This window comes from Ranitomeya imitator, chromosome 1, assembly GCF_032444005.1.
Source record: "Ranitomeya imitator isolate aRanImi1 chromosome 1, aRanImi1.pri, whole genome shotgun sequence".
NCBI lineage: Eukaryota > Metazoa > Chordata > Amphibia > Anura > Dendrobatidae > Ranitomeya > Ranitomeya imitator.
In genome coordinates, this window is record NC_091282.1 from 1155864863 (window position 1) to 1155882878 (window position 18016).

The window sequence follows — 18016 nt, forward strand, 5'->3', positions numbered from 1 at the left end:
AAAAATGAAATACTTGCTTGATGCTGCTCTGCTCTGGACTCCTCACCGTCGGCGTCTTCCTGCTCTCTGTGCTGCGACTGCTCAGGCAGAGGGTGCGCACTGGTGATGTCATCGCGCCCTCTGACCTGAACTTCACAGTCAGAGGATGGAAGATGCTGCAGCGCTGGAACCTGGAGAGGTAAGTATCGCAAGTGCCAGGGCTCGGAGCAGGTGGGGGGTCCACTCATGGGGGCCGGCACTATAGTACACCAGTGTCCCCAACAGCAAGTGGGCCCCCTGCCTGCTCAGGGCCCCGGCACTTGCCCGGGTGCGCCGGGTGCTGACGTCGGCCCTGGCACCTCGATTTTGCGCCCTCTGCGACAGGCAAGATAAGTAGCTTGTGCAGGAGCATTGTGCCGAGAAGACTGTGTGGATGATGAAGGGACACGTCATCCTCACGAACCAAGCAGGAGGATGGGGATCATAAGAAGATTGAAGGCGCCGGTAAAAGACAAGCGACGCCTATCGGATTGGACCGCCCCGTAGGTGAGTATAATAATGCCATCTATTTTATAAAGTGTTGTAGTGCATCCTGCAACAAAGCATAGTACTGTATAATTATTATCCCTATTTTCTATATATTTTTTTTAAATAGGATCACATTATAGAATTTAATAAGCTTTTAAAAATTAGGAAATGTTTTCTAACAACATGTCCAAATATTGAATAAAATAAAAAGAGAAAAACACTGCAGAGAAGTCTCACTTCTTTTATATTACCCTTTTACTCAATGAAATAACTTATTTTTTTTTAACTTTCAATATTTTGTTTCATATTGTAACTTTACAAGTTCACAATTTATTTAATATCTGAACATTACCAAGGCAGAAACATTTGTATCGAAGTCTGCACCTACTGTATGTGTTATTGAATGAGGCTTGTTGGTTTGGAAATTGAGTTGAGATATTTCCTCTAGAGTGCCGAGGGCCACTTTTACTGATTTCAGAGGATTAATCCCTAAAGTTCCAGTCAGTTATGTAGAGTAATTGAATGGCAATTTCCCAGCAACAGGAATAGGCTTCTATTCAAAATCAAAAGGTCAAAATTTGGAATCTACGAGTAAGAATCCAGCCATGTTTATCTACTGATAATGTAATTTTACCTAAAAGATTACATTTTAAAACAAACTCAAGAAATATTTATCAGAATAAAAAAACATGATGAAAGAATATAATGTAAATAAAAGTCAAAGTTATCAATCTTTAAGCTGTTTTTTTAAAGTTATCATAACCACTGAATGCAATATTTCATCTAACTTAAATGTTTTTATTAAACTTTTCCAGTGTCCTGAGACAGTAGCGAGTTTATAGCACTACAGGAACAAAGGCTATATCGTTCCATAACTTTGTATTTTGATATTCTGTAGGCTGAGTAAACTGGGTGCCAACATTCTTGACAGCTTGTCACCCAGTTTATTCACCAAGCTCTCACAGGAACAGCCATGATTAAAAAATATGAGAAGAGAATTGTTAACAGCTTGCTATAAGAAAACAGACACAAATCTTATGTTAGCCATGTATGGCTAAGATGGGAATAACTTTTTATAGTGGTTTTAGCATGCTTTATAGAGTGCCTAACTCAGGGCGGTATGTTGTGTTACAGATCATCTGTCATATAGAAAATAAACTTTGCAGTATATTAAGGTAAATAACTGATTTAAAGGACTTTACTAGCCACACAAGAAGGTTAAATATAGAATAATATTACAAAAATACTAATATGTACCCTACAAATCCTGTCCTGCTCCCATGCCAATACTATGCAGGTTCACTAACGGTTTCAAGTGGCTCTTGCAATTATATGCCATGTATTTGCTGCACCTAAATACTAATTGTAGTGGTTGTGTCTCAGGTTACCACTGGGGCCAGTAACGGCCTGTACTGGTAACCAGCTAACACATTATGATTTGCCTGAAAGCAGGTAAACAGAGACCACAATGACACAAGGAAAGGATTGACACAAAATTAATTGGAGATTTCTAAGGTGATTATTACTTTTTTCACTGATGTTTCTATTCTATAATATATATTCATCAATAATATTACTTGCTTATTTTTATAATATACACACGTGGTCAAAATTGTTGGTACCCCTCGTTTAATGACAGAAAAACCCACAATGGTCACAGAAATAACTTGAATCTGACAAAAGTAATAAGTAATAAAAAATCTATGAAAATGAACAAATGAAAGTCAGACATTGCGTTTCAACCATGCTTCCACAGAATTAAAAAAAAATAAACTCGTGAAATAGACCTGGACAGAAATGATGGTACCCCTGAAAATAATGTGAGTCCATTAACTAGCATCACAGGTGTCTACAATCTTGGAATTAGTGATGAGCGTTTTTACTCGTTGCTTGGGTTTTCCCGAGCATGCTCGGGTGACCTCCGAGTATTTATGACTGGTCGGAGATTTAGTTTTCATTGCGGCAGCTGAATGATTTACAACTACTAGCCTGCTTGATTACATGTGGGGATTCCCTAGCAACCAGGCAACCCCCAGATGCACACTCGCTCATAACTACTTTGAATCAGTGAGTGGGTCTGTATATAGGGCTACAGATACTCAGTGTGTTGTTTGGTGACATGGTGTGCATCACACTCAACATGGACCAGAGGAAGCGAAGGAAAGAGTTGTCTCAGGAGATTAGAAAGGAAATTGTAGACAAACATGTTAAAGGTAAAAGTTATAAGTCCATCTCCAAGCAACTTGATGTTCCTGTGACTACAGCAGCACATATTATTAAGAAATTTAAGATCCATGGGACTGTAGCCAACCTCCCTGGACGTGGCCGCAGGAGGAAAATTGACGACGAATCCAACCCCGTTATTGACATTTTGCATTATTTGATTGCAAATTATTTTTTGCTCAAAAGTTAGCTTAGGAATATTTGATTGCACATACAGTGCCTTGCGAAAGTATTTGGCCCCCTGGAACATTTCAACCTTTTCCCACTTATCATGCTTCAAACATAAAGAAAGCAAATGTAAATTTTTGGTGAAGAATCAACAACAAGTGGAACACAATTGTGAAGCTGAATGAAATTTATTGGTTATTTTAAATTTTTGTGAAAAATCAAAAACTGAAAAGTGGGGGGTGCAATATTATTTGTCCCCTTTACTTTCAGTGCCGCAAACTTACTCCAGAAGCTCATTGTGGATCTCTGAATGATCGAATGTTGTCCTAAATGCCTAATGATGATAAATATAATCCACCTGTGTGTAATCAAGTCTCCGTATAAATGCACCTGCTCTGTGATAGTCTCAGGGTTCTGTTTGAAGCACAGAGAGCAGCATGAAGACCAAGGAACAAAACAGGCAGGTCTGTGATACTGTTGTGGAGAAGTTTAAAGCTGGATTTGGATACAAAATGATTTCCAAAAATTTAGACATCCCAAGGAGCAATGTGCAAGCGATCATATTGAAATGGAACGAGTATCATACCACTGCAAAGCTACCAAGACCCGGCCATCCCTCTAAACTTTCATCTCAAGCAAGGAGAAGACTGATCAGAGATGCAGCCAAGTGACCCATGATCACTCTGGATAAACTTCAGAGATCCACAGTTGAGGTGGGACAGTCTGTCCATAGGACAACAATCAGTAGTACACTGCACACATCTGACCTTTATGGAAGAGTGGCAAGAAGAAAGACAATTCTCAAAGATATCAATAAAAATTGTCATTTAAAGTTTGCAACAAGCCACCTGGGAGAAACACCAAGCATGTGGAAGAAGGTGCTCTGGTAAGATGAAACCAAAATTGAACTTTTTGGCAACAATGTCAAATGATATGTTTGGCGTAAAGGCAACACAGCTCATAACCCTGAACACACCATCCCCACTGTCAAACATGGTGGAGGCAGCATCATGGTTTGGGCCTGCTTTTCTTCAGCAGGGACAGGCAAGATGGTTAAAATTGATGGGAAGATGGATGGAGCCAAATACAGGACCATTCTTGAAGAAAACCTGTTGGAGTCTGCAAAAGACCTGAGACTGGGGCGGAGATTTTTCTTCCAACAAGACAATGATCCCAAACATACAGTTATATGAAAAAGTTTGGGCTCCCCTATTAATCTTAAAGGGAAACTGTCACCTGAATTTGGAGGGAACAATCTTCATCCATGGAGGCGGGGTTTTTGGGTGTTTGATTCACCCTTTCCTTACCCGCTGGCTGCATACTGGCTGCAATATTGGATTGAAGTTCATTCTCTGTCCTCCGTAGTACATGCCTGCACAAGGCAATCTTGCTTTGCCTCCAAATTCAGGTGACAGTGTCCCTTTAAGCTTATTGTTTTATAAATATTGTTTTTTTTGCAACAGCTATTTCAGTTTCATATATCTAATAACTGTTGGACACAGTAATGTTTCTGCCTTGAAATGAGGTTTATTGTACTAAAAGAAAATGTGCAATCTGCATTCAAACTAAATTTGGCAAGTGACATTAATTTTTAGTAGATCCTCCTTTTGCAAAAATAACAGCCTCTAGTCGCTTCCTGTAGCTTTTAATGAGTTCCTGGATCCTGGACGAAGTTATTTTTGACCATTCCTCTTTACAAAACAATTCCAGTTCAGTTAAGTTTGATGGTCACTGAGCATGGACAGCCCTCTTCAAATGATCCCACAGATGTTCAATGATATTCAGGTCTGGGGACTGGGATGGCCATTCCAGAACAGTGTAATTGTTCCTCTGCATGAATGCCTGAGTAGATTTGGAGCGGTGTTTTGGATCATTGTCTTGCTGAAAGATCCATCCCCTGCGTAACTTCAACTTTGTCACTGATTCATGAACATTATTGTCAAGAATCTGCTGACACTGAAAGGAATCCATGCGTCCCTCAACTTTAACAAGATTCCCGGTGCCGGCATTGGCCACACAGCCCCAAAGCAGGATGGAACCTCCACAAAATTTTACTGTGGGTAGCAAGTGTTTTTCTTGGAATGCTGTGTTTTTTGGCCGCCATGCATAGCGCCTTTTTGTATGACCAAACAACTCAATCTTGGTTTCATCAGTCCACAGAACCTTCTTCCGAAAAGAAATTGGCTTCTCCACATGTGCTTTTGCATACCTCAGTCGACTCTGTTTGAGGCATGCTTGCAGAAACAGCTTCTTTCGCATCACTCTCCCACACAGCTTTTCCATGTGCAAAGTGCGTTGTATAGTTGACCGATGCACAGTGACACCATCTGCAGCAAGTTGATGCTGCAGCTCTCTGGAGGTGGTCTGAGGATTGTCCTTTACTGATCTCACCATTCTTCTTCTCTGCCTTTCTGATGTTTTTCTTGGCCTGCCACTTCTGGCCTTAACAAGAACTGTACCTGTGTTCTTCCATTTCCTTACTATATTCCTTGCAAGTGGCCACTTTAAGTAGCTTTTCTCATGATTGCACACACCTGGCTATAAAGTTCAAAGGTCAATGAGGTTAGAAAACCAAAAAAAAAGTGCTTTATAAAGTCAGTAAAAAGTAGGTAGGAGTATTTAAAACAAGAAAATGATAAGGGTGCCCATACTTATGCACCTGTCAAATTTTGTTTGAATGCAGATTGCACATTTTCTGTTAGTACAATAAACCTCATTTCAAGGCAGAAACATTACTGTGTCCAACAGTTAATAGATATATGAAACTGAAATAGCTGTTGCAAAAAAAACAATTTTTATAAAACATTAAGCTTAAGATTAATAGGGGTGCCCAAACTTTTTCATATAACTGTAAAGCAAAATCTACAATGGAATGGTTCACAAATAAATGGAATCAGGTGTTAGAATGGCCAAGTCAAAGTCCAGACCTCAATCCAATCGAGAATCTGTGGAAAGAGCTGAACATTGTTGTTCACAAACGATCTCCATCAAACCTCACTGAGCTCCAGCTGTTTGCCAAGGAAGCATGGGCAAGAATTTCAGTCTCTCAATGTAAAAAAATGATAGCGACATACCCCAAGTGACTTGCAGCTGTCATCGCAGCAAAAAGTGGTGCAACAAAGTATTAATTAAAGGGGCCGAATAATATTGCACGCCCCACTTTTCAGTTTTTCATTTTCCACAAAAATTTAAAATAACCAATAAATTTTGTTCAACTTCACAATTGTGTTCCACTTGTTGATTCTTCACCAAAAATTTACATTTGGTATCTTTATGTTTGAAGCATGATATGTGGTAAAATGTTGAAAAGTTCCAGGGAGCCAAATACTTTCGCAAGGCACTGTAAAACAAAAGATCACTCTTGTTGTAATTTTGTTCATGACACAATTGTACATCAAACAAAGCATCAGCATATCGATTCGATGATGGCAATCCCAATTGATTGAGAACATGGATAAGAAAGGGCTAGCAAAATAAGTATGTTGGCACATTACCTTTAGTGGCTGCGACACCCTGATGTGTGTTTCGCGTTTAGCTTTTTCTAAGCTTTCTTATTTATGTCCTTTTGACTCTTTCACCTATTTACACATATGTTTTACACCACATTCTCGCTGACTCATTCAGTCCTTGTCTATGTTGCTGCTCTTATATGGACATGTTTAGTCCTAGTATATAATATCATCTTTGATATGAACATTGTTATGGACTGGCGGAACGCACCATGTATAGATGGTAAGAAACTAGGTGCGTTCGCAGTCCGAGGTCCACCGTGCAGGTAAAAGACCCTGCAGCTAGCAAGACGGACAATATGGCGGTACACTAAAGGATACACGCGTGGGTTAAACCTCACCCAGCGTGAAGAAAGCGATCCTGTTAATCCACAGGACCGCAGTACCGCACTAGTGCGCGAGCAAGTGGTCAGCGGACTTAACCCCAGAAGGGATTAGAGCCCGATTAGACCCTTGCTGGCGTAACACCGCAACTGGGTGTGTAGAGAACCTTAACAAGTATAAGTGCACAAGAGTGCGAGCGATGCCGCACTAACGGACGCCACTAACCACCCAGACTCGGGTATGGAAAGCGCAAGGCAGGCGCACGGCGCCGTACTGGCAGGCACAGCTACAGGACGCTGAGATGTGTGTCTAGTGCTGTAGGCTAAGTCGGGCGCTAGGTAGCAGCCATACACCTTCCGCGAACAGACATTCAATAGGGAAGGGGTTTCCAAGGACGACTTGCACTCACAACATACACACATCAACAATTGTTAGACAATACTAGCGCATGGCCGTGCGGTCATGCGCAGTTTATATAACAGCAGCACAGGAAGTGGCCACAGCACTTTTGCCCTTCTAGGACCTGCCAAGAGGACCAATGGACTGTGCTGCAGAGCCTGAGCACATGACCCTCGATCTCCAATGGGAGACCTTACGCTGGGCATGCTCAGTACATGCAGACAAGGACTTAGTCCCAGAGAAGTCCGCTCGCTGCTGACCAGCACTGACTTTAATGGCAGAGACTGGAGAAGCAGCACTAACTCTCCGAACAGAGTGAGAATGAGCAAGACGCTGGGACCGACGTCCTTGCTGAGCAGGCTCCACTGCGGCTGGACAAGAATGGGAGACTGCAGCGGAAGTAGCTCGAGATTCCCCCTGTGCAGAAGCGGGAACTCGACCCCTAACATTACCCCCCCTCCTAGGGCCCCCCCCCCCTCCTTGGGCCTCGCTACGTTCGAAGGCAGCAATGAGCTGCGGAGCCCGAATGTGCTCCACAGGCTCCCAGGTTCTATCCTCTGGACCATGACCCTTCCAATCCACCAAATAAAATTTTTTGCCACGTACCACCTTGCTTCCCACAATAGCATTCACCTCAAACTCATCCGTGGATGAACCCGATGTCCCAGCAGATAACTCAGAAAACCGAGACAAACGAACGGGCTTTAAGAGGGAAACGTGAAAGGTATCGGTGATACCAAGGCGTGGAGGAATGGCCAAACGGTAAACCACAGGGTTGACCTGTTCCAGAACTTTAAACGGGCCAATGTAGCGAGGAGCAAACTTAGTGGACTCAACTCGCAGCCTGATGTTACGGGCGGAGAGCCACACTAAGTCGCCGGGAGCAAAGGCCGGAGCGGGACGCCGGTGTGTATCAGCCGAAACCCTCATTCTCTCCTTGGAGGCCCGAATGGCATCCTGTGTGCGGTCCCAGATGTCCCGTGCCTCCACCGCCCAGTCTGCCACCCTAGAATCGGTGGATGACACGGGCATGGGCACAGGAACACGCGGATGCTGGCCGTAATTAAGGAGAAAAGGAGTTTGGCCAGTGGAATCGGCTACGGCGTTGTTCAAGGCAAATTCCGCCCAAGGTAGCAAAGATGCCCAGTCATCCTGCCTGGCGGAGACGAAATGTCGCAAATATGTCACCAGAGTCTGGTTGGTTCTCTCCACCAACCCATTCGTCTCGGGATGATATGCAGAGGAGAGGTTTAACTCTATGCTGAGCAAACGGCAGAGCTCTCTCCAAAACCGAGACGCGAACTGGGGACCCCGATCGCTGACAATCTTATCAGGCATACCATGCAATCGGAAAACATGCCTCATGAACAACACCGCCAAGGCCCGTGCTGAGGGTAACCGAGGAAGCGGTACCAAATGTACCATCTTAGAGAAATGGTCGGTGACAACCCAAATAATGGAGCAGCCACGCGACTTGGGTAAGCCCACCACAAAGTCCATTCCGACCATCTCCCAGGGCCTGTCTGCCACCGGTAGAGGGTAAAGCAACCCAGCAGGCCGTTGCCGAGGAGACCGATTCTGGGCGCAAGAAACGCACGCCTGAATATAGTCCTTGACATCTCGGACCATATGCGGCCACCAATATGTTCTCGCCAAAAGCTCAGAAGTCCTCTTGGTCCCAAAATGCCCACCCACTCTGGAGGAGTGAGCCCAAGAGAGAACCTCCGGTCGCAAGTTAGCTGGCACGAAAGTCTTGCCCGGGGGCACAGACTCCAGTGAAACCGGAGCTACAGTTCTCAAGCTCTCAGGCGGGACAATAAGCCGAGGCTCCTCCTCCTCCTCCTCAGATGACACTACGGAGCGGGAGAGAGCGTCGGCACGAACGTTCTTCTCCCCGGAGAGAAAATGGAGGGTAAAATGGAACCGGGAGAAAAACAGGGACCATCTAGCCTGGCGAGAATTTAGCCGCTGGGCCGTCTGTATATACACCAAGTTCTTGTGGTCAGTGAAGACTTGGAAGGGAAAGCGAGCTCCCTCCAAGAGGTGTCTCCACTCTGAAAAAGCCAACTTCATGGCTAGCAACTCCCTGTCCCCGATGGAATAATTCCTCTCCGCTGGTGTGAAAGTTTTGGAGAAGAAGAAGCAAGGGTGCTTCCGACCTTGAGCATCCTTTTGGAAAAGGACTGCTCCAGCACCAACGGATGAGGCATCCACCTCCAAGATGAATGGTTTATCTACATCGGGGCGATGTAGGATGGGAGCGCTAGCGAAGTGTGACTTAATCGAGAGAAAGGCCTTGGAGACCTCCTCTGACCACAACTTGGGATTTGCTCCCTTCTTGGTGAGGGCGACCAAGGGAGCTACCAAAGTTGAGAAGTGTGGAATGAACTGGCGATAGTAATTAATGAACCCCATAAAGCGCTGCACCGCTTTAAGAGAATGGGGTTCCTGCCAGTCCATTACTGCCTGCAGCTTGGCAGGATCCATAGCCAAACCCTGGGCAGAAATGATATAACCAAGGAAAGGCAAGGACTCCTGCTCAAACACACACTTCTCCAACTTAGCGTAGAGGGAGTTTGCCCGTAAGAGGTCGAAGACTTTGCGAACATCTCTCCGATGGGAGTCTATATCTGGAGAGTAGATGAGAATGTCATCCAGATAGACTACGACCGAGGTGGTGAGCATATCCCGAAAGATGTCGTTCACAAAGTCTTGGAAAACGGCTGGGGCATTACAGAGCCCAAAGGGCATCACTAGATATTCATAGTGCCCATCCCTGGTGTTAAAAGCCGTCTTCCATTCATCCCCCTCACGGATGCGAATCAGGTTGTAAGCACCCCGCAGATCTAACTTTGTAAATACCTTTGCTCCCCGTAGCCTATCAAAGAGCTCAGATATCAGGGGTAATGGGTACTTGTTCTTAACGGTAATGGCGTTAAGACCCCTGTAGTCTATGCATGGACGTAAGTCTCCAGTCTTCTTCTGTACGAAGAAGAACCCAGCCCCTGCCGGTGACACTGACTTCCTAATGAATCCTCTTGCCAGATTCTCCTGAATATACTGTGACATTGCCTCCGTCTCCGGGAGAGATAACGGGTAGACTCGACCCCGGGGAGGCTCAGCACCAGGCAAGAGGTCAATAGGACAGTCATAGGGACGGTGAGGCGGAAGAGTCTCCGCAGCTCTTTTGGAGAACACGTCTGCATGGGACCAATAGTGCTTGGGGAGAGAGGAAAGATCTGCGGATACCAGTGTAGTAGCAACCTGAACGCACTCCCTCTGACATCTACCCTCACAGGATTTACTCCATCCCAAAATTCTCCCAGAGGACCACTCAATATGAGGAGAATGGTAGCGAAGCCATGGCATCCCCAACAGGACCTCATCAATTCCCTCAGGAATGACTAATAGGGAGATTATCTCCTGATGTGATGGAGACACAGACAGCGTGAAAGGAATGGTTTGGTGGGTAATCTGTGAAGGTAGTGTTGACCCATTTACCACTCGAACGGTCACTGGCTGGGCGAGCATCACCAAGGGTATTGCGTGACGCTGGGCAAAGGCGGAGGACATAAAGTTACCCTCTGCCCCAGAATCCAAGCAAAGCTCGACCGTAAGAGTGGATGGGCCTATGGTAATTGTCCCCTTGAAGGACAACTTTGAGGCAAACGTCGCCGTGTCTAGTGTACCTCCTCCAACTGCCACTAGACGCTGACGTTTCCCCGACCGCTGAGGACTCTTGGAGACAAGACGTCCTGACTGCTGGCAAACATGACGGACCTTATGTGCACGAGCGGACTGAGACTTAGATCCCGCTCGTGTCACCTCCAAGGTCTCATGTGACTCAGATGCCTGGACTGGGGATTCCAAAGGTTTGACGAAGGTAGGAGCCAGCCGAAACCTCTGCCTACACTGGGCTCGTTCCAACCTCCGCTCGTTAAAACGGAGGTCTATACGAGTAGAAATAGATATTAACTCCTCCAGTGTGGCAGGAATCTCCCTAGTGGCCAGAGCGTCCTTAACATGGTCAGCCAGGCCCCTCCAGAATATGGGGATAAGGGCTTTGTCCGACCACTCCAGCTCGGAAGCTAAAGTACGGAATCGGACGGAAAAATGGCTGACCAAGGACTCACCCTGAGTTAATGCCAGTAGTTGGAGCGCTGTATCATGGGTGAGTTGAGGTCCTAGAAAGACCTTTTTCAGCGTGCCCAGAAACAACGGAGCACTCTGCACCACATGATCATCACGCTCCCACAGCGGCGTAGCCCACTCCAACGCCCTGTCCGACAACAGCGAGACAATAAATCCCACCTTAGCCCGCTCTGTAGGAAAACGTGCAGCCAGGAGCTCGAGGTGGATAGAGCACTGACTCACGAATCCCCTGCAAGTTTTGCAATCTCCAGAAAATTTTTCTGGCAACGGGAGGCGGGATAATGTCGGAACAGGGGTGGCAGTGGACAAGGTTGCTGCCGCCACGCCAGCAGCCTTTACAGCAACTGCGGTAACATCCACAGCTGAGGTTGAGTTCTCGAGAACCTTCAACCTACCCTCTAACTGCTGGATATACCGCAAAGATTGCTGAATGTCCGCCATACTAGCCAGACCTTGGCGCTAGTATTATGTTATGGACTGGCGGAACGCACCATGTATAGATGGTAAGAAACTAGGTGCGTTCGCAGTCCGAGGTCCACCGTGCAGGTAAAAGACCCTGCAGCTAGCAAGACGGACAATATGGCGGTACACTAAAGGATACACGCGTGGGTTAAACCTCACCCAGCGTGAAGAAAGCGATCCTGTTAATCCACAGGACCGCAGTACCGCACTAGTGCGCGAGCAAGTGGTCAGCGGACTTAACCCCAGAAGGGATTAGAGCCCGATTAGACCCTTGCTGGCGTAACACCGCAACTGGGTGTGTAGAGAACCTTAACAAGTATAAGTGCACAAGAGTGCGAGCGATGCCGCACTAACGGACGCCACTAACCACCCAGACTCGGGTATGGAAAGCGCAAGGCAGGCGCACGGCGCCGTACTGGCAGGCACAGCTACAGGACGCTGAGATGTGTGTCTAGTGCTGTAGGCTAAGTCGGGCGCTAGGTAGCAGCCATACACCTTCCGCGAACAGACATTCAATAGGGAAGGGGTTTCCAAGGACGACTTGCACTCACAACATACACACATCAACAATTGTTAGACAATACTAGCGCATGGCCGTGCGGTCATGCGCAGTTTATATAACAGCAGCACAGGAAGTGGCCACAGCACTTTTGCCCTTCTAGGACCTGCCAAGAGGACCAATGGACTGTGCTGCAGAGCCTGAGCACATGACCCTCGATCTCCAATGGGAGACCTTACGCTGGGCATGCTCAGTACATGCAGACAAGGACTTAGTCCCAGAGAAGTCCGCTCGCTGCTGACCAGCACTGACTTTAATGGCAGAGACTGGAGAAGCAGCACTAACTCTCCGAACAGAGTGAGCATGAGCAAGACGCTGGGACCGACGTCCTTGCTGAGCAGGCTCCACTGCGGCTGGACAAGAATGGGAGACCGCAGCGGAAGTAGCTCGAGATTCCCCCTGTGCAGAAGCGGGAACTCGACCCCTAACAAACATGACCACAATTTCAGTGATCTGTCATATTTTTGAAAGTGTTATGTGAATCTTTTTACCTCTTACAAAGCTGAACTCTTTGGCCTATATTTATTTTTTTCTTGGAAGTTATTTTTAACTCCTTACGTACACAGATACATTTTCTTTGCTCTGGCCTTTTTGCAGTTCCATTTTTGTTTGGAATTTCTATTCAGTCCACTTATATATTCGACATATTACCCTCTCATAGTGGCTTATTTTGCATTTGTTGTCCCTAAATAATTACTTTTTAATTATTCTTTTAATTAATTGTTTCAATAACATTTTGTAATTTTATGGCATATAGCTTCCTATTCTTCTCTTTGATTTGCATTTTAATATCTAATTGCTAAACAATATTTCTTGTCTATTGCTTAAAATACCTAATACTTGTATACCAGATGCGCGACTGGCGCAATCTGGGTACAGACAATCTTACGTGACAATTTAGCCCTTGGTAATAATCTTTATTAGGACGGTGTCACACTAGCGTTTGGCATCTAAGGCGAGAGCATCGGATGCAATATGCTAATGACCCTTCGGCTCCTGCTCTGCTGCAAGCGAGAGCCGAGTGTCATGCTACTGTACTCAGAGCCTCTCGCACAGAGAGAATCAGAGCACAGCTGCCGAGGAGGCAGAGAAACTAATTTCTCTATCTCATCCATTGCCGGCGTTGGCGTATATCGCACAGCACTCGGATGATATTCGAGTGTGCCAAGACTCGGCCGAGTGTCGGAGACAATCGCAGCATGCTGCGATTTCACTCGCATGTATAATACAGCTGAGAAAAAAATGGTGATGGGAGCTGCCCCATAGACTAACAGCGGTTTAAGTGTTATGCAATGTTTTATTGCATACTACTCATCCGTATTCCTCTCTAGTGTGACTCTGGACTTACTCCACATTTGGAGTATGTCAGCAAGGCAATCTAAAAAATAATGTATTTTTCCATTGTTTTTACAAATATTGTATCTTTATCTAGCAGTTGTGCGACTGGCGCGATCTGGGTAGAGATAATTTTATGTGACAATTTAGCAAGGGCAATAATATTCATTACTCTGCATTAGAAGTGTGTCAGCAAAGGCAATCTAAAAAAAAATCATAATTTTCTATTGGTTTAAGAAATACGGTATCTTTATTTAGGAGTTGTATGACTGGCGCAATCTGGCTAGAGATAATATTACGTGACAATTTAGCAGGGGGAATAATCTTCATTACTTCACATTTGGAGTGTTTCAGCAAGGCGATTGAAAAAAAAATCATAATTTTCTATTGGTTTAAAAAATAGGGTTTCTTTATCTAGCAGTTGTGCAACTGGTGCAATCTGGGAACAGAAAAACGTACTTGACAATTTACCAGGGGCAATAATCTTCATTATTCTTCATTTGGAATGTGTCAGCAAGGCGATTGAAACAAATCATAATTTTCATAAAATTCTTTGGATCAGGTAAATAACAAACCACAGGATCTGACTAAACCACCATCAGACCCAATGTGAAAGGTGCAGTTCACATAGGTAAACAGGCTAGGTAAGAGCCTGTATCACTGTTAATCTCAGACGGTTAGTGCTAAATCTCAGCATTGTCCATTTTTATCGGACTATACAGTTAAGTTCCTATAAAAGCATTTGACAATGTTTACATAAGTGGTTAATATTCCACAACAGTCATTACATGTTTATTCAAAACACAGTGATCAGGCTAATACATACTCAAGCATATCCTTTCCAAGGAGCACTGTTCATATATTGCCACTAATTATAAGCACATAACACTGTGTGCATGTATATGTCCCTATGAACTCTATTACCAATCTCTCAAAGGTAAATCAACCAAACGGCATCCTGATCCAGTGACATAGTCACACATTATTCCCTGAGACTCCCCTGATGAGTAAGGATGAAACGCTTTGGAGGAAGGGAGGCATGAAAGATAATGGGGTCCACCTCAGATCATTAATCTGGTGTCACCGTTTCTTTTCCTTTTACTTACATTGTCGCAAATGGTTGATTTACCTTTGAGAGATTGGTAATAGGGTTCATAGGGACATATACATGCACACAGTGTTATGTGCTTATCATTAGTGGTTTCCAGGGACTTTCCTCTCTACTTTTTGCCATTTATATTATTTTTCAAAATGCTGCTGGTGACCGGCGATATATGAACAGTGATCCTTGAAAAGGATATGCCTGAGTATGTATTAGCCTGATCACAGTGTTTTGAATAAGCATGGAATGACTGTTGTGGAAGATTTGCCACTTTGAACATTGTCAAATGCTTTTATTGGAACTTAACTGTATAGTCCGATAAAAATGGACAATGCTGAGATTTAGCACTATCCATCTGAAATTAACAGTGATACACGACCAGCATTCAATAGCACATGGCAGCCAAGCACCCCAGTAGGTGGGCGCAACGCCTGAGTACCAAATCTGTGTCTGAGGGTGAAGCCACTGCACTTTCCACTGTGTTACGGCCTTCCCAATCTGCTGACCATGAATCAGGTGCTGATGCCTCCTGCCCATATCCAGCAGTTGCATACACACAACAGTCAGCAACCACATCCACTCCATTGTCCAAGTGCAGTGTTCCATTGAGCCTGCCCCCGACATTTACTAGAAAGCAGAAATATCCAGCCATCCACACACAGACCAAAATGCTAAACATCCACGTTGCCAAATTGATAGCCCTGGAAATGTTGCCATTTTGACTTGTGGGCACTGAGTTATTCTGCGACCTCTTGGCGATGGCAGCCCCATGGTACTGGATTCACAGACGACACAATTTTTCCCGGTGTGCTGTCCCCGCATTACATAAGTACGTGTTGCACATTATCAGCCATGCTCTGATCAACTCAGACACAGGGAAGGTCCATGTAACCACATACACATGGACAAGTTCTTGTGGACAGGGATGCTACATTTCCCTGATGGCACACTGGGTTAACCTGGTAGAGTCTGGAACAGAGTTAAAGGCTGGGACATCACACATCTTACCCACACCAAGAATAGTGGACCTAACTTTCATCAGGGTTTCAGTCTCTTGGTATTCCACTTCCTGTCCCTCCTCCTCCTCCTGCTCATCTTTAACAGATCTAGCCTCCCCATCACTCCCCTGCTGGGAAATCTGCAGCACTGCCTTGGCAAAGCGCCAGCACTCTCTGCTGAAGATCATCTGTTTTGGTCATAAAGCTTACAACACAGCCGAGCTATTGAAAGGGATAAAAGAAAAGACCAATCAGTTGCTCTCACCACTGCACCTCCAACCAGGTCTGGTTATGTGCAATAATGGGTGCAACTTGATAGCGGCTTTAAAGCTCGACAAGCTGTTAAACGTTCCATGCATAGCCCACATGCTGAACTTGATTGTATAGCGGTTTTCAGAAACATACTCTGACTTGTTTGACCTACTTTCCAAGGTACACTGTGTCAGCGCACATTTCCGAAAGTCATCTCAGGCTTTTGCTGGTCTAGCTTCGATGCAACAGCGCTATAATTTGCCTTGTCACTGACTGATTTGTGAATTGCACACATGCTGGAATTCGACATTCCATATGTTAGAAAGGCTTAGCAAGCAGGGAAGGACAGTCTCTGAATTCCAGCTTCTCAATGCCCGTCAGAAAAACACTCAGTCTCCACACAAATCTACTGGTGAGTGGGTGTGGATTGCTGACCTATGTGAGGTTCTTCAAAATTTTGAGTGCTGCACCATGATGGTGTAAGCATCTTGCTGCTCAGTCTATTAAAACATTTGCTGCAGAATCTGAAAGATGAAGCTTTGAATGCCGAGCAGGTGGCTATGGAGAAAGATACAGTCACTGAAAGCACACAGCTAGTGCGTGGGTCCCAGATAATGCCCCCTCTTTACCTGAAAGCGGAGTACCACACCTCTGGCTGAGGTGCAGTACCTCTGTGGTGACCGGACCCTCAGGGGCGCCACACTTGAACCTCAAAACAAGCACCTGAGCATTAGGAATCGCATGGTTCAAGCAACGAGCATCAAAGCATTTTAGTGCTCTCAGCCCTAGATTTTTACAAACATTGTATCTTTATTGAATTTTCAACAAATTCTGACACAAATAAATATTTTAGCCAGTAAATGTCTTTGTTATCATTGATAGTGAAATCATTCATCACTATCTGTCTGCTTAGTAGATAAGTCATATAACAATAATTCTGAACATAGCATAACTTGTATACAAGGATGTTGTATTCTGATCAATCTTCTGTTATGCTGTGCTATCAGGCAACACAGTGTGCAGTAATCAGCGCACATACAGTGATATGGCAATAACCCAAAAACAATAGAACAAGCTCTGAGACGTGGAATCTCTGCAGACTGCAATACCTGAACCTATCCTCACACAACTAAAAGCAGCAGTGGATTGCGCCTAACACTACCTATGCAACTCGGCACTGCCTGAGGAGCTGACTAGCCTGAAGATAGAAATACAAGCCTGACTTGCCTCAGAGAAATACCCCAAAGGAATAGGCAGCCCCCCACATATAATGACTGTTAGCAAGATGAAAAGACAAAACGTAGGGATGAAATAGATTCAGCAAAGTGAGGCCCGATATTCTAGACAGAGCGAGGATAGCAAAGAGAACTATGCAGTCTACAAAAAACCCTAAAGCAGAACCACGCAATGGGGGGCAAAAAGACCCACCGTGCCGAACTAACGGCACGGCGGTGCACCCTTTGCGTCTCAGAGCTTCCAGCAAAAGAGAATAGCACAGCTGGACAGAAAAAACGGAAACAAAAACAAAGTAACACTTATCTAGCAGAGCAGCAGGCCACAGGAAAGATGCAGTAGCTCAGATCCAACACTGGAACATTGACAAGGAGCAAGGAAGACAGACTCAGGTGGAGTTAAATAGCAAGGCAGCCAACGAGCTCACCAAAACACCTGAGGGAGGAAGCCCAGAGGCTGCAATACCACTTGTGACCACAGGAGTGAATTCAGCCACAGAATTCACAACAGTACCCCCCCCTTGAGGAGGGGTCACTGAACCCTCACCAGAACCCCCAGGCCGACCAGGATGAGCCACATGAAAGGCACGAACAAGATCTGGGGCATGGACATCAGAGGCAAAAACCCAGGAATTATCCTCCTGAGCATAACCCTTCCATTTGACCAGATACTGGAGTTTCCGTCTAGAGACACGAGAATCCAAAATTTTCTCCACAATATACTCCAATTCCCCCTCCACCAAAACAGGGGCAGGAGGCTCCACAGATGGAACCATAGGTGCCACGTATCTTCT